The following is a 10,190-nucleotide window of genomic DNA, read 5'->3' on the forward strand; positions in this document are numbered from 1 at the left end:
AGCATAATGAGCCTAACTAAAGATTATTACAGGAATTATGAGAGTGTTATGAGCCTAGCTAAATATAAATAAAAGAATTTCATAAGCATGAGGAAGTTAATCAAAGATAAATACAGGAATTGCATGAGGAGGATGAGATGAAGCAAAGATTAATAAAGGCATTCGTTGTATCCACAAAGAGAAGGCTAGGGAAATCCATAGAGGCCACAAAGGGAATGCTGAATGAAGTCCAACAGAAGGAAAGGGAGTCCAATGAAACTATAAGAACTGAACTAAAATTAGAGAATGAACACTAAAAACCAAATCAAGAAATAAAGGAGTCCATACAAGATCTTAAACAAAGCTCCAGCAAAGAATTCAAAGTGACAGAATATGAACATTTAGAAGAAAATATTTAAAAAAAAAAGAAATAAAATCATTGACAGTATGTTAGCTAATGCAAAAGACCGAATTTTTGGAATTGGAAGGGCCTAGACAGTACAAAGAATGGACAAGTATTCAAGACAAATCCAAGAAAAGTGATCGAACTATTTCTTTCATATTGAGATGACAACATCAAAAGGCCTAATTTATGGCTTTCGGGGGTAGACAAAGATTATATACAGAAGTTAAAGGTCTAGGAAGTTTATTTAACAGGACGCAGGTAGTGAAATTCCTAAATTTGCTAAAAGATAGGGCCCTTCTAATACAAGAAGCTTTTAGAACCACAAATAGACTGGTCCGGAACAGGACATCCCTCTATCACAATTTAATCTGCACAGGATCCAATGAGACCCAGGAAAGGATCCTTAAAAAGCTGTTACAGAATAAAGATCAACCAATATAAAGGGAAAACAATCAGAATAACTTCAGAATTCTAGCCAGATTTAATTAAAGCAAGAAGAGACTGGAGTGTTATATGCAATGTCCTACAAACAGACAACTAGGAATCAGGAATACTGTATCCAGCTAAGTCTCCTTCAAAGAAAAGGTCAAATTAGCTACCACAGCAAAGAAACATTCAAACAACATTTTTCTACCAATACAGCCCTACAAAAGATACGTGAAATATCCCACAACTAGAAATCCAATAAGAACATGATAAAGGCAGTGAAATAGCTCTGAAAGGGAGAATCTAAGAATCATAAGAACCCGGTTGGTATAGGTCACAAGACAGTGAATAACATGGCAGGAACTACCAAAAACTTCTCAGTTCTTATTCTCAATATTAATGGACTGAACTCTCCAAGTAAGCAACTTACATTGTCTAGTTAGATCAAAAAGTGAGATGCTTCTATCTGCTGCCTTCAAGGGACACTCCCTTCCCACAAAAACAAACATATTCAGAAATTAAAAGGCTGGAAATAGCAGGCCAGAGTTGCAATCCTAAATAGCAGACAAAATAGATTTCAAATTAAAATAAGCAAGAAGTGACAAAGACGGTAGCTACATACTAATTAGTGAATCAATCCTTCAGGGGGATACTACAATTCTTAATATCTATTCATAAAACAAGAGAGCACCCAAATTCATCTGAGAAACACTACTTTACCTCGTCTCATCTAGATCCTAAGACATTAATTACTGTAGAATTTAACACATCACAATCTCTACTGGATAGATCATCCCAGCAAAAACTGAACTGAGAAGCCTCATACACAACTGCATAGGTCAAATAGACTTAATACACATCTACCAAATATTTCACCCAGAAGCACCAGAATACACATTCTTCTCAGCAGCACATGAAACATGCTCAATAGCAGCCCACATTAGGTCACAAAGCAAATTTGTCCAAATTCAGAAACATTGAATTTATGCCCTGCATTCTCTCAGACCACAAATGAACAAAATTAGAATTCAATACCAAATGCTTCCAAAGAAAATCCTGTAACACATGGAAGCAGAACAACACACTATTGAACCACCAGTGGGTCATGGAAGAGATTAGAAAGGAAATTCAAATATTCAGGATATTTAACAAAAATGAACAAGGTCCTCTGGGACACAGCAAAGGCAATAGCCAGAAGCAAGTTTATGGCTGTGAGTTTCTACATCAACAAATTGGAGAGATCTGAAACCAACAATTTAACAAGGCACTGGAAGCTTTTTGAAAAAGAGCAATAAGCTAAATCTCAGTCCACTAGATGGAAAGAAATTATTAAAATTAAATTCTAATTAAATGAATTCGAGCCCCAAAATACCCTAGAAATAATCAATCAAAGAGTTGGTCTTTGAAAAACTTAACAAAATTGACAGACCCTTAGCAAATCTTATCAGAAATAGAAGAGAATACAGCCATATAAACAAATTCAGAGATGAAAATGGAAACATCAACACAGAAATAATCAAGATTCAGAACATTATAGGAAATACTTCTTATAACTTTATGCTAATAACTTTGAGAATCTGGAAGAAATGAACACATTTGTACCGAATATCGACCTGCCCCAACTAAACAATTCGATTTAAACCAACGTAAGCAACTCATAACAAGCATTGAAATAGAAACAGCAATAACAGTGCTGTCACCCAAGGAAAGCACTGGGCCAGATGAATTTACGAGGCCTTCAAAATAGAATTCACATGAATACTCCAACTCAATTTCAGTGAAATTGAAAGTGAAAGTTCAGTACCAAACTCTATGAAACCATCCTAACCCTCATTCCAAAACCAAGCTCAGACTCATCAAAGAAAGAGAAATATAGAACCATTATTTTGATGACTATCGATAACAAACTCCTCAATAAAATTTTGGCCAATTGACTTCTACAAATTCAGGAAGGAAGCAATTAAGGAAGGAAATAAGGTAGGAAAAAAGAAAAGAAGCAAGGAGATCCAGATCCAGATGCTAATAGCTTACACATATATGTTATGTGAAAGTTAAAATAACAACAACAAATATTAAGAAACCAGGCATAGTGGTGATTGCCTATAATCCCAGCATATGGGAATTAGGCAGGAGAAAATTGATTGGGCTACTTGAAAAGTTCAAGATGAACCTGGCATATGAAATGAAGAGCTTGTTAGCCCCAAATTATACCTGAATACCCCTGACTGTTATATGTAATCCAAGTTTCTTTGAAGGCATAGAATGCAAGAATCAAAGTTCAATGCCAGTCCAGACAGAAATGTCCTTGAAACACTATCTTGACCAAGGGAAACTAGAAGTGATGGCCTGCGCCTGTCATCCTAGCAACAAAAGGAAGCCTACAAAATATAAAATTATGGTCTCTAGGTGTATGCCTGGATAGCAAACACAATCCTCTCAAAAATAAATAGGAAAGCATAGAATGAGATCTTCCTCAAAAACAACCAGTGGAAAAAGAGGCTGAAGATGTGACTGAGCACATACATATTAAGGGAAAGTGGTAGAGAACTTGGCAAGTGTGAGGATCTAAATTCAGACACCAGAATCATCAAAAGAAAACAAAAGAAAGTTGAAACAGGCTGTGGATTATTTCATAAAATTGATGATTTTCACCATTTCTCAATGTGGTCTGTTTTTTGTATTGCTAGTTCCAATGGAATTTTGAACAATCACGTTTTAAAATGTTCAGCATTTGTTACCTCTTTATATAGGTCCTTCACTAGGAGTAACTACTGGAAAATAAATCTTTCATACTATTTGAATCACTTAATGACCACCTCTTACAGAATTATTCTGTCACAAATCTGGACAGCAGTGTGATCATGTCTAAAAATTTTCTTGAAAGTGTTCACTCAATTGTCATTGTACATGTTGTGCATGGAGCATATAGATCTCTATGAAAATTCTATATGATACCAAATTTTGTAATGATTTATTTAGTATTAAAAATTATATGTAAAGTGACATATAATCACTGCTAAATCTAAACTAGTGAGGATACTATGATGATTTTTACTGTACAGCAAAGCTTACATATTTTGCAATAATTTTATTGAAGATTCATTACCCTTACGTTACAATTCCTATGAACAATGAATTAACTTATTGTGAAAAAAAAAGAAATTTGATTTTTGCTTTGAAGCAATTACTAACCATTTTCTGGCTCCTGGGAAATGAGAAGCATGCCCTTTCAAACCATTGTTCAGATTGAACGGGAGGGAAAAATAAAACTCTTCGGATCATAATCATCACCTTTTTATTTATTAAAACTCAGTTTTGGAAATGAAAAATGTTTCAAATGGACTAGAGGTGTTTAGTGTTTGTGCAAAAGATTATGACAAAATTCAAATTATATATTGCCTAAGCAAAAGACCTTAACATACATCCTGTAATGTGGAAATAAAGAACAAGGATACTCAGGATTGCTCTAGATATCAGAATTTTAAAGATAGCCTTGGCTAATTAGCCTAAAATTCTTTTGGTCTCTGTTTGTCTTGCATATCCAACAAGGAGCTAATTGCACCAGTAGTATTCAACGAATTACTAATAGATGTTATCATTCTCATCTGTTTCAAAGGGAGTTGAATATGGGATATGTACCACTAGTCATCCCACCTTTTGTAGGATTTAGGTCTACCTTTTCATTTTAACGTTATTGTCACGGTGAGGTAGAGAAGGGATATAGTTACATAAGAAAGATAATGAGCATAATTCTTGGTGAACATGTTACTCCTTTCCTCATTTATCTTCCTCTTTCCAATCATAATCCCCTCCCTCCCCAAGTTTTACAGGTCATCTCCAACCTATTTTCTTGTTAGTATTTCTAATATACATGTTCCTCCATTGTCATTTCTTACCATTTTCTTGTTATGTGAATCACTGAACAAGTTCTACAGTTTTAGTCTACTTTTTCCAATTTAATGTTATGGCAAACACATAATCTCCACAAATTTTTGTAACACTTTTGGAAATGCATCTCATTTATTAACCCATGTACTATCAGGAATTACAGATATTCAAAAATTATCACAGGATGTGATATAAAAATACAATAAAATTTACTAAATTTGGAAGTAGTTTATTCATAATTTTATATGAATTCATTACCCGTTCTGTTCTCTGTTGCTGTTTTCCTAAACTCTTGCATCTCACAGAGTGATGCGATATGCCTTGTTCTGTTGCAAAGACCAACATGAAATGACTCAAAAATTATAGCACTATATGCAAAATATCATAGTGATATAATAAATAATCTTCAATACAATTACAAAAGAAGTGTCATAGATAAAACTTCACCTATGTTCAAATACAGAATAGTTTTGATTGCATTAGGAAGTGTGAAATATGGATATGTTTGCAACATAATATCAGTATCAGTAGGTAGTGTTATTAGGGACAGCTTCAGAATGATGTGGAATAATTAGCTAAACTATACGAATGATTCATGCCTATGTGAATAGTTCGAAATTCTAAAGACTGACTCCCATTAAAAATTGCTTTATCATATCTGTATCTTGAAAACTCTAGTTTTGGGGGATATCAGTATTTGCCATGATGATAGAGCACTTTGTGGTTGTACAAATTAGGTGATAGGAAAGCAATAGTGTAGGATGGCGTGGGGTAAATATAATTTATTTTAAATAGTATTGCCAGGTGCCATATTGCACTTATCTGTGTTTAGGTTAATCCCATTAAAATAATGGGACCACCAATGATTCCCCAATTAATATGAGAAAATTTTTGTTTTTGCAAGTGTGGAGGTATAAGGTGAAACAAGACTGCACCATGTCAAAGCAAATATTTCAGACGCATGCATATGAGACACAAACAAATTGGCATGAACATAGAAAGGCTTAAGCATTCAAATATTAACACAATTCATCACTAAAAAGCAAAACAATGATTTAAACATCATTTGGATACAATATTTTCAAAAGTTCTCTGAAGACAAATCTCTAGAAATTGTATTTTCCTTCCCAGAAGAATTATAATTTAAACAGCTAAACATATTCAGTATGAGGTTTAAATCTTCGAATTATCATGGAGTAATTAAGTGGTGTTGCCTAAGTTGGTAACTTGGAAATATCCTATGTTGATGTGAAGAAAATTGCAACATTATCTCAGGATATAGTACATGAGTAAAACTACTAAATTTGTTTGAAGTCCTATTTTAGATATGAAGAATTCACAGAAGTTCCTAAATATATATTTTGACCTTAAAAGTGAATACTGTTTCCAGAATTAATCCAGTGGTATTGTGTATATGAAGGATAAGCAGACAAATTCACAGAAATATTAAGATGATGTTTACAACCACATTTTGTATAAAATTGATTTCAATATATGTATTGTTTACTGAATTTCATAATGCTTTTATACATTGTGGATCACAGTTCAAAATGATGCCTGAAAATTCTCTGGAAGCTACTGAAAATATATTTTCATAAGCAAGTTCATCGGGCTGCATAACGTCATTTTCCAAAGTATACTTTAATACTTAGCTGCCTTCTATTAAGAACTGCTAGGAAATATTGCTGAAGAGCATCCTAGCAACGACTACAACATAAATTTTGTGAGTTGATAGAATATTAGTACAGAATTTAGTAATTGGTCCTATCATTCCATGATACACAAAATGCTTCAGAGAATACTTTCCTGGCATTTCAATTAAACCTAGAAAATTTGACATGACAAAGAACTTGTATGAAGACAACAGCTGGTATTCAGAAAAGATCTGAATATGAGTAATGCTTAGATCTAAGAATAAAAGCAGTAACATAAACGGGAAGAATGAAAAGAATTGTGTGTACATTAAGGTATCTGCTAAAGATAAGTAGACCCACCAAAGACAACAGGAGGCCCTTCATTCAAATAGCCATATCATTTGCAGAGGTCAGTTCCAGTGTCTCCTCTGTTTGGTTCATTCTTAATGTAACAATGACGTAATCATTTCACATTGAGGATTTCGAGGCCTTCATCATCCTGTCAGCTATCTCAATTGAAATGCTCCCTTGTGGCCCCAAGACCAAAGGGAAGATTCCATTTCTGAGCGCTATGATTTTCATCATAGAATTCACTGGAATTGTGCTAGGATTTGATACAAGTGTGCTGCTGGTGTCTTCTTAGCATCTAACTCACCAGAACTATGAATGTACTTTTTTTTTTACTGTGCTTATTATTTTATTTTAATATTTATTTTTTGTGTGAAAATACTGTACGGAAGGGTTACAATTACATTAGCAAGATAATGAGTACATTTCTTATCGAGCATTGTAGCCTTCTTTATTTCCCCTTCCCATCCCTTCCCATCCTCCCACTGCCCCCCCCCAATCATCCTCACCCCCCAACAAAGTTGTAAAGTTCGTTATTCCACATAACGACTTCTACATCTCATTGTTGCAATGGATCCACCTTTATCCCTATTTCAATCACTTGTCTTTCCCTTCCCCTCCACAAATAAACCAACCTCAAATACAGAAAAAATTACATCAAAGAAAAAAAAACATTTCAATACATATCTTAGGGCCCTTTTCCCTAACATCAATTTATCTAACCTTTTCTGCTTGACTCAGACATATACTAGTTATTTCAAATAAGGGAAAGCAGGGGACCTAAGTTTCTTTGGGCCTGGCTTACTTAATATAAATTTTTCCAAGTCTTTCCATTTCCTAACAAATGGGGCAATGTCATTCTTTCTGATGCAGGCATAGAATTCCATTGTGCATATATATACCTCATTTTCTTGATCCATTCATCTACTGTGGGGCATCTGGGTTGGTTCCATATCTTACCTATGGTAAATAATGCTGCAATAAACATCGTCGTGCTGGTAGTTTTAGTGTGGCCTTGTTTGTGATCATTTGGGTGCCCAAAAGTGGGATTGCTGGGTCATAAGAAAGATCTATGTGGAGTCTTATGAGGAAGGTCCATACTACTTTCCAAAGTGGTTGAACAAATTTACACTCCCACCAACAATGCAGTAATGTTCCCTTCTGACCATATCCCCTTCAGCATCTGTTGTTATTAGAGTTCTTGATTATAGCCATTCTAACCGTGGTGAGGTGGTATCTCAATGTTGTTTTGGTTTGCATTTCTTTTATGGCTAGGGAGGTTGAGCATTTCTTCATGTGTCTATTGGCCATCCTTCTTTCCTCTTCAGAGAAGTTTCTCTTTAAGACTTTAGCACACTTATTTTTGGGCAGTTGTTTCTTTGAAGATTTGTTGTTGGGGGATTTAAGTTTTTGAGTTCCAAGTATACTATAGATACGAGACCCTTGCTTTTGTAAGGCTAGTGAAGATCTTCTCTCAATTTGTAGGCTTTCTATTAATCCTGCTAGTTATGTCCTTTGCCATGCAGAAGCTCGGCAATTTCATGCAATCCCATTTGTGCAACCTATCTTTGATTTGTCTGGGTCTCTATTAAAAAAAATTTCAGCCTGTGCCAAGGAGTCCTAGAGTTTCTCCTATTCCATCCCGTAATATTTTCATATAAGCAAATCAATTAATATAATTCATCAAAATACAGGAGCAAGGATAAGAACCACATGGTAATCTCAATAGATGCAGAAACAGCATTTGTGAAGAACCAACACCTCTTTATGATGAAGGTTCTGGAAAAATTAGGAATCCATGGAACATTCCTCAATACAATCAAAGCTGTATATGAAAAACCTACAGCCAGCATTGTACTTAATGGTGCAAAACTAAAGCCATTTCCTTTTAACTCAGGAATGAGACCAGATGTCCACTATATCCACTGCTCTTCAATTTAGTATTACCATGCCTAGCTACAGCAATAAGACAAGATGCAGACATAAAGTGGATCCAAATAGGGAAAGAAGAAATAAAACTCTCCCTCTTTGCAGATGACATGATCTTGTATTTAAAGAATCCCATAGACTCCACTCCCAAATTACTCAAGCTGATTCAAAACTTTGGCAAAGTAGCAGGGTATAAAATTAACCCCCCAAAATCAATGCCTTTTCTGTATGCCAACAATGAGAAAAGTGTAGCTGAAATTAGGAAAGCAACTCCATTTGTAATAGCCCCACAAAAAATAAAATACCTAGGAATTACCTTAACTAAAGAAGTGAAGGACCTCTATGATGAAAACTTTAAAATCTTGAAAAAGGAAATCAACACAGAACTTAAAAACCTCCCATGCTTCTGGATTGGAAAGATTAACATTGTGAAAATGGCAATACTTCCCAAGGCTATCTACAAATTCAACGCAATACCTATCAAAATTCCAACCTCATTCTTGAAGGAAATAGAAGAGGCAATCCAAAAATTCATATGGAACAATAAAAGACCCCGAATAGCAAAAATGCTCCTCAATGGAAAGAACACTGCTGGAGGAATATCAATACCAAATTTCAAACTCTACTATAAAGCCATAGTAATCAAAACAGCTTGGTATTGGCATAAGAACAGACCTCAGGACCAATGGAATAGAATTGAAAACCCAGAAATGAACCTACAGACCTATAGCCATCTAATCTTCGATAAGGGAGCTAAAACAATACAATGGAAGAAAGACAGCCTCTTCAGTAAATGGTGCTGGCAAAATTGGTTAACTACATGTAGAAAACTAAAGCTAGAACCTTATATTTCACCCTGCACCAGAAGCAACTCCAAATGGATCAAAGACCTTGAAGTCAGAGCAGACACTCTGAAAACATTACAGGATGGAATAGGAGAAACCCTAGGTCTCCTTGGCTCAGGCCGAAATTTTCTGAAAAGAGACCCGGAAACACAACAAATCAAAGAAAGTTTGGACAAATGGGATTGCATAAAGTTGCAGAGCTTCTGCAGGGCAAATGACATAGCTAGCAAGATCAATAGAAAGCCCACGGATTGAGAGAAGATCTTTACTAGCCATATCTAAAATATACTTGGAACTCAAAAAATTAAACCACCCAACAACAAATCCTCAAAGAAACAACTGCCCAATAAATAAGTGGGCGAAAGACTTAAAGAGAAACTTCTCTGAAGAAGAAAGAAGGATGGCCAATAGACACATGAAGAAAAGTTCAACATCCCTAGCCATAAAAGAAATGCAAATCAAAACAACATTGAGATATCACCTCACTCCAGTTAGAACGGCAAAAATCAAGAACTCTAACAACCACAGATGCTGGAGGGGATGTGGACAGAAAGGAACCTTACTTCATTGTTGATGGGAATGTAAACTTGTTCAACCACTTTGGAAAGCAGTATGGAGGTTCCTCAAAAGACTTCACATAGAACTCCCCTATGACCCAGCAATACCACTTTTGGGCATTTACCCAAATGTTTACAAACAGGACCACACTAAAGCTACCAGCACAACTATGTTTAT

Source organism: Dipodomys spectabilis, unplaced genomic scaffold, assembly GCF_019054845.1.
Source record: "Dipodomys spectabilis isolate Male_0828 unplaced genomic scaffold, ASM1905484v1 ptg000701l, whole genome shotgun sequence".
NCBI lineage: Eukaryota > Metazoa > Chordata > Mammalia > Rodentia > Heteromyidae > Dipodomys > Dipodomys spectabilis.